General features: G+C 42.4%; 1 non-coding gene across 1 annotated transcript; it reads left to right on the top strand.

The window, feature by feature from the left end:
• The first annotated feature begins 18,497 nt into the window (after positions 1-18,497).
• Positions 18,498-18,570, top strand: TRNAR-CCU (transfer RNA arginine (anticodon CCU)). The gene has a single exon. It is a non-coding gene; the product is annotated as a tRNA-Arg (tRNA).
• The last annotated feature ends 239 nt before the right edge of the window (positions 18,571-18,809 follow it).

Raw genomic sequence — 18,809 nt, 5'->3', positions numbered from 1 at the left:
GGGGCTAAACAGAGCTTGGTTTAGACAAACTTAAAAGCTCAAAGCATGCATGCCAAGCCCTAAGCTTACTCGATATAATACAACAGAAGCTCTTCCTCATTCCGTCCAGACTGCCCAATATCCCCAGGGAGTAATCCTACTAGATGGGCTTACACGGCCCTTGCCTCATGCCAGGCACTGGACTAAGACTTTACATACAGTACTCTGTTTAATCCTCACAGAAATCCTATGAGGTAGATGCTATTGGAAACCCCATTTTACAGATGAGGAATCTGAGGGTTCAAGTAATTTTCTCAAGTCACACAGCCCATGAGTGGCAGTTCGAGTAGACTGATTCTGGCATCCACACTCTAAACCACAGGTTGGTCAACTTTTTCTGAAAAGGACCAGATAGTGAATATTTTAGGTTTTGCAGGACACATATGGCCTCTGTCACAAATTATTATTATTACTTCTTTTATAGTTCTTTTACAATGTAAAACTCATTCTTAGCTTAAAAATTATTCAAAAACAGCTGTCTCTGAGCCATTATCCCACAGTGCAGATGTTTGAAAAACTGGCCCCAATTCTCCACACCCACCCAATCCACTGGCACCCTTTGCCAATGACTGTAGAGCTCACCCACTCTCACCTTGGGCTTGACCATGTGACTTGCTTTAGCCAATGGGATGTAGACAAGTATGACACATGCACACAGAGGGTTAAGAAGCATTTGCACATCTCTCACTCTTGCATCTTTCCTGCCATCACCACAAGAACATGCCCATGTTGGCCTGCAGGTGGGTGAGTCAAATGGAGCAGAACATGGTTGACAATCCCCTCAGCAGAAGCCAGTCTAAACTAGTCAATCCCTAGGCAACCCCCAGACTTCCTTGTGAAAGATCTCAGCCAAGTTCAGTAGAGCTGCTTACCCCACTTGCAGCCGAGCACACAGCATGAGCAAGCCAGCTGAGATCAGTCAACTCTGAACCTTAAGAGCTAAATAAATGTGTATTATTGTATGTCATTGAGTTTTATGATTGTTTCTTGGGCAGCATTGTACTTCCAATAAATAACTGACACATACAATATTAATAAAGCCTTTGGGTTGCCGTCAACTGAATCCCAAGTGAAGTAAAAGAAGAAAGACACAGCATTCTTGCAAGTTTCCTAGAATGACCCGTGGAAATCAAGGGCTAAAACAATCCCTCTTCTTCCATCCTGACTCCAGCCACATAGCCACCAACAGTATTGAGTTTTGTATTTTGGGTAAGAGAAACAAACAGACTCCCCTCCTTCTGGCTCAAGTAAAGATTCTCAGGGGAAGGCAGTCATTGGTTCTGGAAGGCGAGGTACCATGATTTGCTGAACTGGAGTCAAGAGACCACATGGGCTCATATTGAAACATGGATGCTCCTGCTATTGTACAGTCCACAACGTACAAGTCAGAAGGGGTGATTTGTAGCAAATTGTGTTGTGTGTCCTCCCCACAGTGGACACTCTACTGCATTGCAGAGATGCCTACAGTAAGGTTGAGACTGTGAACTCTGGAGCCATACAGTTTTGCTTCAAATCTGGCTCTATCATTAACTCACCAACAAGTACTTTAATGTCTCTGAACCTCAGTTTTCCCACCTGAGAAGTGATGCTAATAATAGCACCTACATTACAGAGTACTTTTCTAATGCTTATGAAGATAAAAATGAATTTTATTTGTAAAATGCTTAGAACAATGCCTGCCATGGAGCAAGGATCATCCTTTCTGAGGGGCAATTGCACACCAAGAAAATACGTATAAGAACCCTCTAACGGGGACTTCCCTGAGGTCCAGTGGTTAAGACTTTGTCTTCCAATGCAAGGAGCCCCAGTTCAATCCCTGACTGGGGACCTAAGGCCCCACATGCCTCAGGACCAAAATACCAAAACATAAAACAAAAACAATATTGTAACAAGTTTAATAAAGACTTTAAGAATGGTCCACAACCCCAAAAAATCCTACAAGAAGGAAACCACTGCTCTCCTATCCAAAGATGGCAGAAGAATAGGACGGGGAGACACATTTCTCCCCCACAAATTCACCTAAGGATCATTTGAATGCTGAGCAACTTCCACAAAACAGCTTCTGAATGCTGGCAGAGGACACCAGGCACCCAGAAAGGCAGCCCATTCTCTTCAAAAGGAGGTAGGACAAAATATAAAAGACAAAAAGAGAGACAAAAGAGTTAGGGACGGACACCTGTCCTGGGGAGGGAATCCTGCAGGAGGAAAAGTTTCCAAACAATAGGAAACCCAATCACAGGTGGGTCTGTGGGGAGTTTTGGGATCTCAGAAGGCAAGATAACCAGGAGGAAAAAAAAAAACAAAACACCGAATAGGCGCCTAACCACAACTGCCAGCGGAGAAGTAGCCCAGATGCTCACGACCGCCCCCAGTGAGCAGGGGCTGAACAGGGAGGCGCGGGTGGGATAATCGGTGCTTAGAATAAGGACCAGGAATGCCCTGGGGACAATCTGACGGAGCTAAAGTGAGACAGTAACCAAACTGTGGGATTACCAGAGAGAAAAAAAAAAAGAGAACTTTCCCATGAAAGGCTCTAACATGCAGTCTGGCCTGCTCACAGAACCAAGGATTGAGCAAACACCAAAGGAGAGCTAGTTGGCTGCATACAGGGCCCTCCCGCCACCAGAGGCAGAGAGGCAGGTGGGCAACAGCCAGAGGGAAGGCAAGGGGCTGCTGCAATTTCAACCCCAAAGACCAGCATCCTCCACCAAACTGTGAGCAGGCTTCCAGTTGCTAACCACGTCTTCCTGGGATCCTGGACAGTTGACATCTGCCAGGAAGGTTGCAGCCTGAGATCAGCTCCCCAGAGGAGACACACGACACACCTGGGACGGTGCTCTCGAGGCGCAACCAGGAAACCAAGCGGCAGGACTGGGGAGGTGATTAAGACGCACGGCCCACCTGGGACAGTGCGCTTGCCAAACACCTGGTCGCCTGAGCCGCTCGGACCTGGGAAGGGCACAGAACGCACACCCAACCAAGTGTGTGCCCTTGCGGAGTACCTGAGAACCTGAACCTGAGCAGCTTAGACCTGGGAAGTCCACGAAACGCAAGGCCTGCTTTGGACAGTGCCCTGCAGAGCACCCTGGAGCCTGAGCAGTGGAGACCTGGGAGGCACAGACCGCCTTGAGCTGGGGCAAACCCAGTGTGGTCCATACATTGTGAGCACTCCCCACACACGCCAGCGATATTTGTTGGCAGTGTCCCTCCCTCCCCACAACACAACTGAACAAGTGAGCCTAAATAAGTGACCACCTTTGCCCCCTTGTGTCAGGGCAGAAATTAGACACTAAAGAGACTTGCAAAAAGAGGAAGCCAAAATAAACAAAGAGGGAACCGCTCTGGGACTGACAGGGGCAACAGATTAAAACCCTGTAGTTAACATTGACTAAACATTGGAGGGGCCTATAGACCTTGAGAACAAGTACAAGCTGGAACAAGGAACTAACTGAAACTGAACTGACCCCACACCGCCCACAACAGATCCAGAGAAATTCCTAGATATATTTTTACTATTATCACTTTGTAATTTCTTTTTGTTCTTTATTACTCCTTTAATTTTCATTTTTTTATTTATTTATTTTTTATTGGAGGCTAATTATTTTACAATATTATATTGGTTGGTTTTGCCATACATTGACATGAATCCGCCCCGGGTGTACATGAGTTCCCCCTCCCGAACCCCCCTCCCACCTCCCTCCTCCCCTTGTCCTCCCTCTGGATCATCCCCGCACGCCAGCCCCGAGCATCCTGTAACATGCATTGACCATGAACTGGCGATTCATTTCACATATGATAATAAACATGTTTTAATGCCATTCTCCCAAACCATCCCACCCTCGCCCTCTCCCACAGAGTCCCAAGACTGTTCTATACATCTGTGTCTCTTTTGCTGTCTCATATACAGGGTTATCATTTGTATCTTTCTAAATTCCATATATATGCGTTAGTATACTGTATTGGTGTTTTTCTTTCTGGCTTACTTCACTCTGTATAATAGGCTCCAGTTTCATCCACCTCATTAGAACTGATTCAAATGCATTCTGGGAAAGTTTGGGGGCGGGAGGAGAAGGGGACGACAGAGAATGAGATGGCTGGATGGCATCACCGACTCTGTGGACATGAGTTTGAGTGAACTCCGGGAGTTGGTGATGGACAGGGAGGCTTGGCGTGCTGTGATTCATGGGGTCGCAGAGAGTCGGACACGACTGAGCAACTGAACTGAACTGAAATGAATACTCCATTGTGTATATGTACCCCTTTTATAACCTACTATTACCTTGTGAAAAAAAGACCCTATTCTTAAAGCAAACTTTTATATATATATTTTTACAATTTTTGTGATTGGTTTTGTTTTGTATTTTTAATATTGTTTTTTGAGAGTCTAACCTCTACTCTAGATTTTTAATCTTTGCCTTTTGGTATTTGTTATCAGTTTTGTACCTTTGAGAATCTAATCTTCAGTATCCATTTTCACTTAGGAGTGTGATTACTGGCTTGATTGCTCTCTCCCCTTTTGATGCTCCCTTTTCTCCCCCAGGTCACCTCTGTCTCCTCCCTCCCTCTTCTCTTCTCTGCTTAACTCTGTGAATCTCTCTGGGTTTCCAGGCTGTGGAGAACACTTAGGGAACTGATTACTGGCTAGCTTGCTCTCTCTCCTTTTGACTCCCCCTCTTCTCCTACTGGTCACTTCTGTCTCCCTCCTCCCTCTTCTCTTCTCCGTGTAACTCTGTGAACCTCTCTGGGTGTCCCTCGCTGTGAGAATTGTTTCACCATTAACCTAGACATTTTATCATCTGTGCTGTATGGATGGAGAAGTCTTGAGGCTATTGTAAGAATAAGACAGAAAGCCAGAGGCAGGAGACTTAACTCCAGAACTTGAGAACATCAGAGAACTCCTGATTCCAGGGAACATTAATAGAAAAGAGCTCATCCAAAAGCCTCCATACCTACACTGAAACCAAGTTCCACCCAAGAGCCAACAAGTTCCAGAGCAAGACATACCATGCTAATTCTCCAGCAAAGCAGGAACACAACCCTGAGCATTAAAAGACAGGCTTTCCAAAGCCATGCAAACCCCAAAGACACCCCAGAAATCACCACTGGACACATCATTGCACTTCAGAGAGAAGAGATCCAGCTCCATCCACCAGAACACAGACTCAAGCTCCCCTAACCAGCAAACCTTGACAAGCCACTAGTCCAACCCCACTCACAGGGTTGTAGGCTCCACAATAAAGAGGAACCACAAAATTTCAGCCTACAGAAAGGCCACCCCAAACACAGCAATCTGAAAAAAATTAAAAGGTAGAGAAATATTACCAGGTAAAGGAACATGATAAATTCCCACCAAACCAAACAAAAGAGGAGGAGATAGGGAGTCTACCTGAAAAAGAATTCAGAATAATGATAGTACAGATGATCCAAAAACTTGAAAACAAAATGGAGTTACAGATATATAGACTAGAGACAAGGAATGAGAAGATGAAACAATGTTTAATAAGGACCTAGAAGAAATAAAGAAGAGTCAGTCAATAATAAATAATGCAATAAATGAGATCAAAAGCACTCTGGAGGGAACCAACAGTAGAATAACTGAGGAAGAAGATAGGATATATGAGTTGGAAGACAGAATGGTGGAAATAAATGAAGCAGAGAGGAAAAAAAGAATTAAAAGAAATGAGGACAACCTCAGAGACTCTGGGACAATATTAAACACTCCAACATTCAAATCACAGGAGTCCCAGAAGAATGAGACAAAAAGAAAGGGAGTGAGAAAATACTTGAGGAGATAATAGTTGAAAGCTTTCCTAAAATGTGGAAGGAAACAGATACCCAAGTCCAAGAAACCTAGAGAGTCCCAAACAGGATAAACTCAAGGCAAAACACCCCAAGACACATATTAATCAAACAAATGAAGATCAAACACAAAGAGCAAATATTAAAAGCAGCAAGGGGAAAGCAACAAATAACAGACAAGGGGATCCCTATAAGGATAACAATTGACCTTTCAACAGAAACTCTTCAGGACAGAAGGGAATTGCAGGACATACTTAAAGTCATGAAAGAGAAAAACCTACAACCCAGATTACTCTACCCAGCAAGGATCTCATTTAAATATGAAGGAGAAATCAAAAGCTTTACAGACAAGCAAAAGCTGAGCAAATTCAGCACCAGCAAACCAGCTCTTCAACAAATGCTTAAGGATCTTCTCTAGACAGGAAACACAGAAAAGGTTTATAAACTTGAACCCAAAACAACAAAGTAAATGGCAATGGGATCATCCTTATCAATAATTACCTTAAATGTAAATTGGTTGAATGCCCCAACCAAAAAAGCAAAGACTGGCCGAATGGATACAAAAACAAGACCCCTATATATGTTGTCTACAAGAGACCCACCTCGAAACAAGGGAAACATATAGACTAAAAGTGAAGGGCTGGAAAAAGATATTCCACACAAATAGAGACCAAAAGAAAGCAGGAGTAGCAATACTCATAGCAGATAAAATAGACTTTGAAATAAAGACTGTGAAAAGGGACAAAGAAGGACACTACATAATAATCAAAGGATCAATCCAAGAAGAAGATATAACAATTATAAATATATATGCACCCAACATAGGAAGGTGCATATAAATATATATGCACCCAACAATTATAAATATATATGCAACCCAACCCTTTACCTCAATACGTAAGGCAAATGCTAACAAGTATGAAAGGGGAAATTAACCATAACACAATAATCAGTTCAGTTCAGTCGCTCAGTCGTGTCCGACTCTTTGCGACCCCATGAATCACAGCACGCCAGGCCTCCCTGTCCATCACCAACTCCCGGAGTTCACTCAAACTCATGTCCATCGAGTCGGTGATGCCATCCAGCCATCTCATTCTCTGTCGTCCCCTTCTCCTCCCACCCCCAATCCCTCCCAGCATCAGAGTCTTTTCCAGTGAGTCAACTCGTCGCATGAGGTGGCCAAAGTATTGCAGTTTCAGCTTTAGCATCAGTCCTTCCAATGAACACCCAGGATTGATCTCCTTTAGAATGGACTGGTTAGATCTCCTTGCAGTCCAAGGGACTCTCAAGAGACTTCTCCAGCACCACAGTTCAAAAGCATCAATTCTTCGGCGATCAGCTTTCTTCACAGTCCAACTCTCACATTCATACATGACCACGGGAAAAACTATAGCCTTGACTAGACGGACCTTTGTTGGCAAAGTAATGTCTCTGCTTTTTAATATGCTATCTAGGTTGGTCATCGGAGAAGGCAATGGCAAGCCACTCCAGTACCCTTGCCTAGAAAATCCCATGGATGGAGGAGCCTGGTAGGCTGCAGACCGTGGGGTCACTATGGGTCGGACATGACTGGGCGACTTCACTTTCACTTTTCACTTTCACACATTGGAGAAGGAAATGGCAACCCACTCCAGTGTTCTTGCCTGGAGAATCCCAGGGACGGGGGAACCTGGTGGACTTCCGTCTATGGGGTCACACAGAGTCGGACACGACTGAAGTGACTTAGTAGCAGCAGCAGCAGGTTGGTCATAACTTTCCTTCCAAGGAGTAAGCGTCTTTTAATTTCCTGGCTGCAATCAGCATCTGCAGTGATTTTGGAGCCCAAAAAAACAAAGTCTGACACTGTTTCCACTGTTTCCCCATCTATTTCCCATGAAGTAATAGGACCAGATGCCATGATCTTTGTCTTCTGAATGTTGAGCTTAAGCCAACCTTTTCACTCTCCTCTTTCACTTTCATCAAGAGGCTTTTGAGTTCCTCTTCACTCTCTGCCATAAGGGTGGTGTCATCTGCATATCTGAGGTTATTGATATTTCTCCCGGCAATCTTGATTCCAGCTTATGCTTCTTCCAGCCCAGCGTTCCTCATGATGTACTCTGCATATAAGTTAAATAAGCAGGGTGACAATATACAACCTTGACAGACTCCTTTTCCTATTTGGAACCAGTCTGTGGAACAACAGACTGGAACAGCACAATAATAGTGGGAGACTTTAATACCCCACTCACACCTATGGATAGATCAACCAAACAGAAAATTAGCAAGGAAACACAAACTTTAAATGATACAATGGACCAGTTATACCTAACTGATATCTATAGGACATATCACCCCAAAACAATGAATTTCACCTTTTTCTCAAGTGTACATGGAACATTCTCCAGGATAGGTCACATCCTGAGCCATAAATCTAGCCTTGGTAAATTAAAAAAAAAAAAAAAATCATTTCAAGCATCTTTTCTGATCACATGCAGTAAGATTAAATGTCAACTATAGGGAAAAAAAATATTTAAAATACAAACATATGGAGGCTAAAAAACACGCTTCTGAATAACCAACAAATTACAGAATAAATCAAAAAGGAAGTCAAAATATGCCTGGAAACAAATGAAAATGAAAACACGACAACCCAAAATCTATGGGATTCAGTAAAAGCAGTGCTAAGGGGAAGGTTCATAGCAATACAAGCTTACCTCAAGAAACAAGAGAAAAATCAAATAAATAACCTAACTTTACACCTAAAGCAGCTAGAAAAACAAGAAATGAAGAACCCCAGGGTTAGTGGAAGGAAAGAAATCATAAAAATTAGAGCAGAAATAAATGAAAAAGAAACAAAGGAGAATATAGCAAAAATCAACAAAACTAAAAGCTGGTTCTTTGAGAAGAAAAATAAAATAGACAAACCATTAGCCAGACTCAAGGGAAAAAAAGGAGAAGAATCAAATCAACAAAATTAGAAATGAAAATGGAGAAATCGCAATAGACAACACAGAAATACAAAGGATCATAAGAGACTACTAGCAGCAACTATATGCCAATACAATGGACAACTAGGAAGAAATGGAGGAATTCTTAGAAAAATATAACCTTTCAAAACTGAACCAGGAAGAAATAGAAAATCTTAACAGACCCCTCACAAGCACAGAAATCAAAACAGTAATCAAAAATCTTCCAACAAACAAAAGCCCACAACCAGATGGTTTCACAGGTGAATTCTATCAAAAATTTAGAGATGAGCTAATACTTATCCTACTCAAACTCTTCCAGAAAATTGCAGAGGAAGGTAAACTTCCAAACTCATTCTATGAGGCCACCATCACCCTAATACCAAACCTGACAAAGATGCCACACACACACAAAGAAAACTACAGGCCAATATCACTGATGAAAACAGATGCAAAAATCCTCAACAAAATTCTAGCAAAAAGAATCCATCAACATATTAAAAAGATCATACATCATGACCAAGTGGATTTTATCTCAGGGGTGCAAGGATTCTTCAATATTCACAAATCGATCGATGTGATACACCACATTAACAAATTGAAAGATAAAAACCATATGGTTATCTCAATAGATGCAGAGAAAGCCTTTGACAAAATTCAACAGTCATTTATGATAAAAACCCTCCAGAAAGCAGGCATAGGAGGAACATACCTCAACATATAAAAGCCATATATGATAAACCCACAGCAAACATTATCCTCAATGGCAAAAAATTGAAAGCATTTCCCCTAAAGTAAGGAGCAAGACAAGGGTGCTCATTCTCACAACTACTATTCAACATAGTTTTGGAAGTTTTAGCCACAGCAATCAGAGAAGAAAAAGAAATCAAAGGAATCCAGATTGGAAAAGAAGTAAAACTCTCACTGTTTGCAGATGATGTGATCCTCTACACAGAAAACCCTAAGGACCCCACCAGAAAATTAGTAGAGCTAATCAATGAATATAGTAAAGTTGCAGGATATAAAATTAATACACAAAAACCCCATGCATTCCTATACACTAACAATGAGAAAACATAGAGAAATTAAGGAAACAGTCTCATTCACCATTGCGATGAAAATAATAAAATACTTAGGAATAAATCTATCTAAAGAAACAAAAGACCTATATATAGAAAACTATAAAACACTGATGAAAGAAATCAAAGATGACACAAATAGATGGAGAAATATACCATGTTCATGGACCAGAAGAATCAATACAGTGAAAATTAGTATACTACCCAAAGCAATCTTTAGGGCTTCCCTGGTGGCTCAGAGGTTAAAGCGTCTGCCTCCAATACGGGAGACCCGGGTTCGATCCCTGGGTCGGGAAGATCCCCTGGAGAAGGAAATGGTAACCCACTCCAGTATTGTTGCCTGGAGAATCCCATGGACGGAGAAGCCTGGTAGGCTACAGTCCACGGGGTCGCAAAGAGTCGGACACGACTGAGCGACGGAACGGAACAGACGGACCCAAAGCAATCTATAGATTCAATACAATCCCTATAAAGCTACCAAAGGTATTTTTCACAGAACTAGAACAAATAATTTTACATTTTGTATGGAAATACAAAAAACCGCAAATAGCCAAAGCAATCTTGAGAAAGAAGAATGGAACTGGCAGAATCAACCTACCTGACTTCAGACTTTACTACAAAGCCATAGTCAAGACAGTATGGAACTGGCACAAAGATAGAAATATAGATCAACGGAACAAAATAGAAAGCCCAGAGATAAATCCATGCCCCTGTGGACACCTTATCTTTGACAAAGGAGGCAAAAATACACAATGGAGAAAAGACAATCTCTTTAACAAGTGGTGGTGGGAAAACTGGTCAACTACCTGTAAAAGAATGAAACTAGAACACTTTCTAACACCGTATACAAAAATAAACTCAAAATGGATTAAAGATCTAAATATAAGACCAGAAACTATAAAACTCCTAGAGGAAAACATAGGCAAACACCCTCTGACATAAATTACAGCAAGATCCTCTATGACCCACCTCCCAAAGTAATGGAAATAGAAGTAAAAATAAACAAATGGGACCTAATCAAACTTTTAAGTTTTTGCACAATGAAGGAAACTATAAGCAAGGTGAAAAGACAGCCTTCAGAATGGGAGAAAATAATAGCAAATGAAGCAACTGACAAAGAATTAATCTCAAAAATATACAAGCAGCTCATGCAGCTCAATACCAGAAAAATAAATGACCCATCCAATAAAAAAATAGGCCAAAGAACTAAACAGACATTTCTCCAAAGAAGACATACAGATGGCTAACAAACACATGAAAAGATGCTCAAAATCACTCATTTTCAGAGAAATGCAAACCAAAGCCACAATGAGGTACCATCTCACACCACCGGTCAGAACAGCTGTGATCAGAAAGTCTACAAACAATAAATGCTGGGGAGGGTATGGAGAAAAGGGAACCCTCTTACACTGTTGGTGGGAATGCAAACTAGTACAGCCACTATGGGGAACAGTGTGGAGATTTCTTTAAAAACTGGAAATAGAACTGCTATATGACCCAGCAATCCCACTTCTGGGCATACACACCAAGGAAACCAGAATTGAAAGAGACACATGTACCCTAATATTCATCATAGTACTGTTTACAATAACTAGGACATTGAAGCAACCTAGATGTCCATAGGCAGACAAATGGATAGTAAAGTTGTAGTACATATACACAATGGAATACTACTCAGCTATTAAGAAGAACTCATTTGATTCAGTTCTAATGAGGTGGATGAAACTGGAGCCTATTATACAGAATGAAGTCAGAAAGAAAAACACCAATACAGTATATTAACATATATATGGAATTTAGAAAGACGGTAATGATGAGCCGATATGTGAGACAGCAAAAGAGACAGAAATAAACAACAGACTTTTGGACTCTGGGGAAGAAGTCAAGGGTAGGATAATTTGCGAGAATAGCATTGAAACATGCATATTACCATATGTGAAATATATGACCAGTCCAAGTTCAATGTATGAAATAGCACACTCAAAGCCTGTGCACTGGGACAACCCAGAGGGATGGGATGGGAAAGGAGGTGGGAGGGGAGTTTGGGATGGGGGATACATGTACACCCATGGCTGGTTTATGTCAATTTATGGCAAAAGCCATCACAATATTGTAAAGTAATTAGCCTCCAATTAAAATAAATTAATTAAAAATTTTTAAAAAAGGAATCCACTAACCAATATAGATAGATAGATACTAAGTGGCAACAGAGAAGAATGGTGAAATCATTTAAAGTCAGGTTAGGGTGAGAACAAGTTAGAGTATTAATCAAGAGGAAAAATGATCAGCTGCCTTAAATGCTTATATTCTGCCTAGGGCCATAATTCTTATATCTATGTCACACATTTGCTTTAGGAGAGAAACTGGCATCTTCAAGGCTCACCAACAGAAAAGTTGTTGGCTTATTGACGCTTGAATAGTTCTCTGAGCCCCAGGAAACTTCCAGAAGGCTCATAAGTGTCCACCTAAGTACAGAGGTGCTGCAGGCAAAACAGACTCTGTAATTTGACTCCCTATTACTCACTCCTTCCTTTTACCATGAAAACATAACTTCAATTTAGATTAACCTCTGTGTCCAGCCTCAATCAATGGATTGGGATTGATTTAAACCAATCACAAAATTCTATTTCCAAATTTCCCAGCCTCCTTAGCACATGAGGAATGCCATGAGACACAATTTTGGTTGTTGAGACAAAAGGAAGCTCTGATGTAAGGATTTCTAGAATCTGAGCAAGCTTTAACTTTACTGAAAAGTTGCAAATGCAGTTGACATGACCTTTTCTTCCATTACCTGGCTTTGGATAGGAGAAAAAAAAAAAAAAAGAATGGCTGGAGAAGCAGCAGCTGTTTTGTGACCATAAGGAAAAGACCAAGAGGAATATAATGATATCTGCCACACAATGCTGCAACCACTGAAACAACACCAGCAATTACCTACCTGAATTCTCATTACAGGAGAAAAATACAGTCTGAAAGAATATTCTGAGACTCATGAGAATGAAGCCCAGGTGAAAACAGTGGAGCACAGGCTTAAACAATGCTGTTCCTTAAAAGGCTAATACAGTTAAGTTTGGGATAAAAAGCTGCATCCTCAGTTCCCATCTTGGAATATATCACTTACTAAGTACTTAGCACAATGTATTGAAAATTCCTGCATTTTATATGTTATGGGGAGAGACTGCCTCTCCTTGCTCTGGGGTCCGAATACAGACTCAAGGAGAAGGAACTCCCTAGTTCAAGGGGATATCACATTGTGATTGTCCCATTTGATTTGGACACTCACTCTCTGAAGCCACTGAAGCAAGTGGCTTAGTTACACAGCTGCTCCTGCTACCATCATATGGCTAAGGAGGAGGGGTAGTTCTTAGCAAAGGATGCTGGTGTGTCTCAGACTGCAGTGTGTCCCAGTGTGAGTCCCCTGCAGCGAGGAAATCCCTGTGCTAGAGGTTAATATAATTAAATTAAAATTAAAGTTGTTCAGTCGTGTCCGACTCTTTCAGACCCCATGGACTGTAGCCCACCAGGCTCCTCTCTCCATGGAATTCTCCAGGCAAGAATACTGGAGTGGGTAGTCATTCCCTTTTCCAAGGGATCTTCCTGACCCAGGGATTGAACCCAGGTCTCCTGCATTGCAGGCAGATCCTTTATTGTCTAAACCACCAGGGAAGCCTCATGCTAGAGATTATAGGACATTAAAGACTCTGAAAAGTCCTGCAGTAAACATATACACAGTTTATGCTTAAACTCAATGTCTCCCAAATTCACAGTATCATAACCCTCTTTTCCTTTTTTCCCCTTTGTCTTAAAAATTAGTTTAACATTCCATAATATCAAACCATGCATTTCATGATTTTCAAAATTCACTTTGGGAAACTAACCTAAAACAAAGCCATTTTCTATACTGTCTCATTAAAGTGGCATCTTCATACTGGAATTGTTGTTAATTTCCTAAAGTACAGTCTTCTCCAGGAAGCAGCGTAGAGATAAAAATAGTCAAAGGTGTCCCAAGATGAGACTTCAGAAATGGGTCAGTTTGAATTTTCACTGTATACATAAGGAAATAGATGATCCAGCCAGGGAAGAACTCACTCAATGGCCAATGGCTCTAGCTATTGGTAGAACACAGAGCAACCTCTCCATGGCATGAACATCAATGCTTGGAGGGCTTCCCTGTTATAGAAGATAATCCTAAAGTATTAGCTTTCACATACAGAGGTGGCCCTACCATGGAGAAGCACCCCAACTGAACACATGGCAAGGAAATTTCCAGAATGTGGTTCAGGATAATCCAAGTTCTCACATTTCCTCAGTGCCAGTCAGTAAAGGTTAAGAACGTTTTTAAGGGACTTCCCTGGTGGTCCAGTGGTTAAGAATCTGCCTTCCAGTGCAGGGGACACAAATTCAATCCCTGATCTGGGAAGATCCCATATGCAACTAAGCCCATGCACTGCAACTACTGAAGCCTACACACTCAAGAGCCTGTGCTTTGCAACAAGAGAAGCCACTGCAAAGAGAACCCCGCGTGTCACAACTTGGGACTAGCCCCCACTCACTGCAACTAGAGAAAACCCAGGGGCAGTAACAAAGACCCAGTGCAGTCAAAAATAAAATACATAAATAAAAAGAATATCAGGGAAGATTCAGTTCAGTTCAGTTCAGTCGCTCAGTCATGTCCGACTTTTGAGACCCCATGAATCACAGCACACCAGGCCTCCCCGTCCATCACCAACTCCCGGAGTTCACTCAAACTCATGTCCACCGAGTCGGTAATGCCATCCAGCCACCTCATTCTCTGTCGTCCCCTTCTCCTCCCGCCCCCAAACCCTCCCAGCATCAGAGTCTTTTCCAGTGAGTCAACTAGTCGCATGAGGTGGCCAAAGTATTGGAGTTTCAGCTTCAACATCAGTCCTTCCAATGAACACCCAGGATTGATCTCCTTTAGAATGGACTGATTGGATCTCCTTGCAGTCCAAGGGACTCTCAAGAGTCTTCTCCAGCACCACAGTTCAAAAGCATCAATTCTTTGGCGATCAGCTTTCTTCACAGTCCAACTCTCACATCCATACATGACCACGGGAAAAACCATAGCCTTGACTAGGCGGACCTTGGCAATAAATTCACGTTCCTGCCACTTACTAGCTGTGTGACCTTGCAGAAGCCACTTAATCTCTCTTTGCTTCAGTCTTCTCATCAGATACGTAGGTATGGAAGGTGTGGAGTGTCTCCACTTGGTAGACCAGTTGTGAAGGATTAATTTACATAATACTAATCAACTGCTTAAAACTGTGCCTGGTACATGAGGTAAGTGATGAAAAATGTTTAATTATATGATTCCATGTATAAAAAATGTCCAGAACAGGCAAATCTTTAGAGATAGAATATAGATGAGTGGTAGCCAGGAGGTAGGGTGAGGAGAGACTGGGAAAAGATTGTTAAAGGGTAAGAAAATGTCCTAAAATTGATAGTGGTGATGGCTGCACACCTCCATGAACAGACTAAAAACCACTGAATTGTGAACTTTAAAGGAGTGAATTGTATGGTCTATGAATTATATATCAATAAAAATGTTAAATAAGAAATAAGCATGTACTTTGATTAATTTTAATGCAGAAGCCACATCAGAGTTTAGACTAGAACTTTGTACTTAGCAGGCATTCAGTATTATGAAACTGAATATACTCTGTTTTCTTGTCTCTAAGATGTATATTTTTCCTTCATGTTCTAACTCTTCTGAAATTGTGACGTATCATGTAGTTGATATGCATATTTAATGTCATTTCCTGTGCCCTCCAAAAAAGCTGCTCTTAAATTAATAGTTTGTCTTGCTATCAGTGGCATCCTGGAATCAAGAAATACAGTAATACAAGATCAAGCAACGTTATATCTTAATAAGCTGGGGGAAGGCATGTGGTAGCAGGTGCTGTCATCCAAACATTCAGTTCAGTTCAGTCACTCGGCCATGGCTGACTCTTTGTGACCCCATGGACTGCAGCACGCCATGACTCCTTGTCCATCACCAACTCCCAGAGCTTACTCAGACTCATGTCCATCAAGTCAGTGATACCATCCAACCATCTCATCCTCTGTCATCCCCTTCTCCTCCCACCTTCAATCTTTCCCATCATCAGAGTCTTTTCCAGTGAGTCAGTTCTTCACATCAGGTGGCCAAAGTATTGGAGTTTCAGCTTCAGCATCAGCCCTTTCAATTAATATTCAGGACTGATTTCCTTCAGGATGGACTGGCTGGATCTCCTTGCAGTCCAAGGGACTCTCAAGAGTCTTCTCCAACACCACAATTCAAAAGCATCAATTCTTCAGCACTCAGTTTTCTTTACAGTCCAACTCTCATATGCACACATTCATGCATGACTGCTGGAAAAACCATAGCTTTGAGTAGAAAGACCTTTGTTGGCAAAGTAATGTCTCTGCTTTTTAATACGCTGTCTAGGTTGGTCATAGCTTTTCTTCCAAGGAGCAAGAGTCTTTTAATTTCATGGCTGCAGTCACCATCTGCAGTGATTTTGGAACTCAAGAAAATAAAGCCTGTCACTGTCTCCATTGGTGGGGACCTATGTGTCATGAAGTGATGGGACTGGATGCCATGATCCAAACATTAACTGACCATTATTATATGCCAGACTTCAGAAAGCATTACCATTCACACTTTCCTCATCTGAGGAGTCTTGTTCAAAATGTTTATCCACAAGCTTTTGATAAAGCAGAGTGGCAATTGACTCAGCTTTCATGGCCTTTCAGATCCTAGCTGAGGACTTTCCATGTGGCTCAGTAATTAAAAATCCACCTGCCAAAGCAAGAGACATGGGTTTGATCGCTGGCCCAGGAAGATCCCACATCCCGCAAGGCAACTAAGCCCATGTACCACAACTATTGAGCCTGTGCTCTGAAGCCCACAAGCCTCAACTACTGAAGTCCATTCACCCTAGAGCCTGTACTCAGCAACAAGAGAAGCACTGCAACATGAGAGTAGCCCCTGCCCGCTGCAACTAGAGAAAGCCCACATGCAGCAATGAAGACTCGGTGCAGCCAAAAAATAATTTTTTAAAAATCCTTGTTGAGTACGCAGGCCATGTTTCATACCTGGGTTGTAGTAGTTGCTACCTGCCCAACCCCAGGTATTCTTGGTCTACCTTTGAGTTTGCCCATAGTCCCTGCCTGTGGCTGACTTCCCACTTCAGGTACCTGCCTCTTTCTGGTTTTTTGCCTCAGAGTTTCTTCAGGCAGGGAGCTTGCCCAGAACACACAGGGAAGGGAGAAGTGCCAGTGATCCAACGGCCTGGGAGAAATCCTCAGTCAATGAAGCTACATCCCAGCCTCTCAGCCCAGATAACTCAGGAGGTGTGTTGCACACGTTTTCTCAGAGGATCCAAGAGGGGATGGAGCACCAGTTGCCCAAGAACTTGCTCATGAATGAAACTTTACTAGATTATCTCCCTTCCCTCTCTTTCTACCCTCCCCTCCTTCAATGTGATTCATGGGGTCTATTTCCCCAGGTAAGCCACCTGCTTGGGTCCTTGTCTTGGGGTTGGCTTTTGAGGAAATACAAGCTGAGGTTGGGGGCTTCCCAGGTGGTGCCAGTGGTAAAGAACTCTCCTGCCAATGCAGGAGATGTAAGAGATGTGGGTTCAATCCCTGGGTCGGGAAGATCCCCTGGAAGAGGGCATGGCAACCCACTCCAGTATTCTTGCCTGAAGAATCCCATAGACAGAGGAGCCTGGTGGGCTACATCCCATCTTAGGGTCGCAAAGAGTTGGACAAGTGACTTAGCACACACTCATGCAAGCTGAGGCTGATACTTTGAAGACAACTGAAAACTTCAAACAGATCTTTTTACATGTATTTATTTGTACTTCACCTCACCTTCCAGGGGATTCATGGTGACCAAGCACTGAATTGCAATCAGTAGAAATGATGAATTCATAAATAATAAGGAACTGAGACCATGAAATTAAGGAATAAGTAGTATATTATTCAGACCGGGCTGCCATAACAAAAGAGCACAGACTGGATGGCTTAGACAATAGGAATGCAGTTCTCATCGTCCTGGAGGCTGGAAGTCCCAGATCAGGGTCTGGCGGTGTTCCGTTTCTGATGAGAGCTCTCCTCCTGGCTGGCAAATGACTGTCTTCTCACCATGTCCTCACATGGCCTTTCCGCTGCACCTACACAGACAGTGAGCGACCTCTGGTGTCTCTTCCTCCTCTGATGAGGACATCACTCCTGTTAGATGGGGTCCTGCCCTACCACATGTGCTGTGTGCTAAGTCGCTTCAGTCGTGTATAATTTAAGCTTATTTGCCTCCCTTAGACCCCACCTCCAGATACACTCACACTGAGTGTTAAGGCTTCAACATACTTAATGGAGTGCAAAATTCAGTCCACAGCAGGTGGCAACTAATACATTGTATTTAATTCTTTGTGTATTTATCTGTTTTCCTCCACAGACACATCTAGGTATTCCCATAGCCTCTGGTCTGGCATGAATGAGTGCAGAGTGTATGTTCATCAAACTGAGCTGAATGGGGACAACACACATGTACTGGCCACCAAGAGTATATGTGGCTTTCTGAATACAAGAAAGCTTGGCAGTCAAAACTAAAAAGGGAAGTACAGGGACTTCCCTGGTTGTCCAGTGGCTAAGACTCTGCACTCCTGATGCAGGGGTCCCAGGTTTGATCCCTGGTCAGGGAACTAGATCCCACAGACCACAACTAAGGGTTCTCATGCTAACATCTAAAGATCCCACATGCTGAAACTAATGATCCTACATGCCACAACTAAAACCTGTCATAGCCAAATAAATAAATAAAAAGGGATACATAGGGAGTGGCATAATTCCCATTATCAAAAACGTAATAGTCCATTTTGTCAAGGAAAACACTTTCAGCTTCATCAAACATGGCATTTCTCCCACTCTCACAATACCTCCA

This window comes from Moschus berezovskii, chromosome 27, assembly GCF_049115385.1.
Source record: "Moschus berezovskii isolate FMDL1 chromosome 27, NW_MosBer_1.0, whole genome shotgun sequence".
In the NCBI taxonomy this organism is placed as follows: domain Eukaryota; kingdom Metazoa; phylum Chordata; class Mammalia; order Artiodactyla; family Moschidae; genus Moschus; species Moschus berezovskii.
This window is presented reverse-complemented; position numbering and strand designations above follow the sequence as displayed.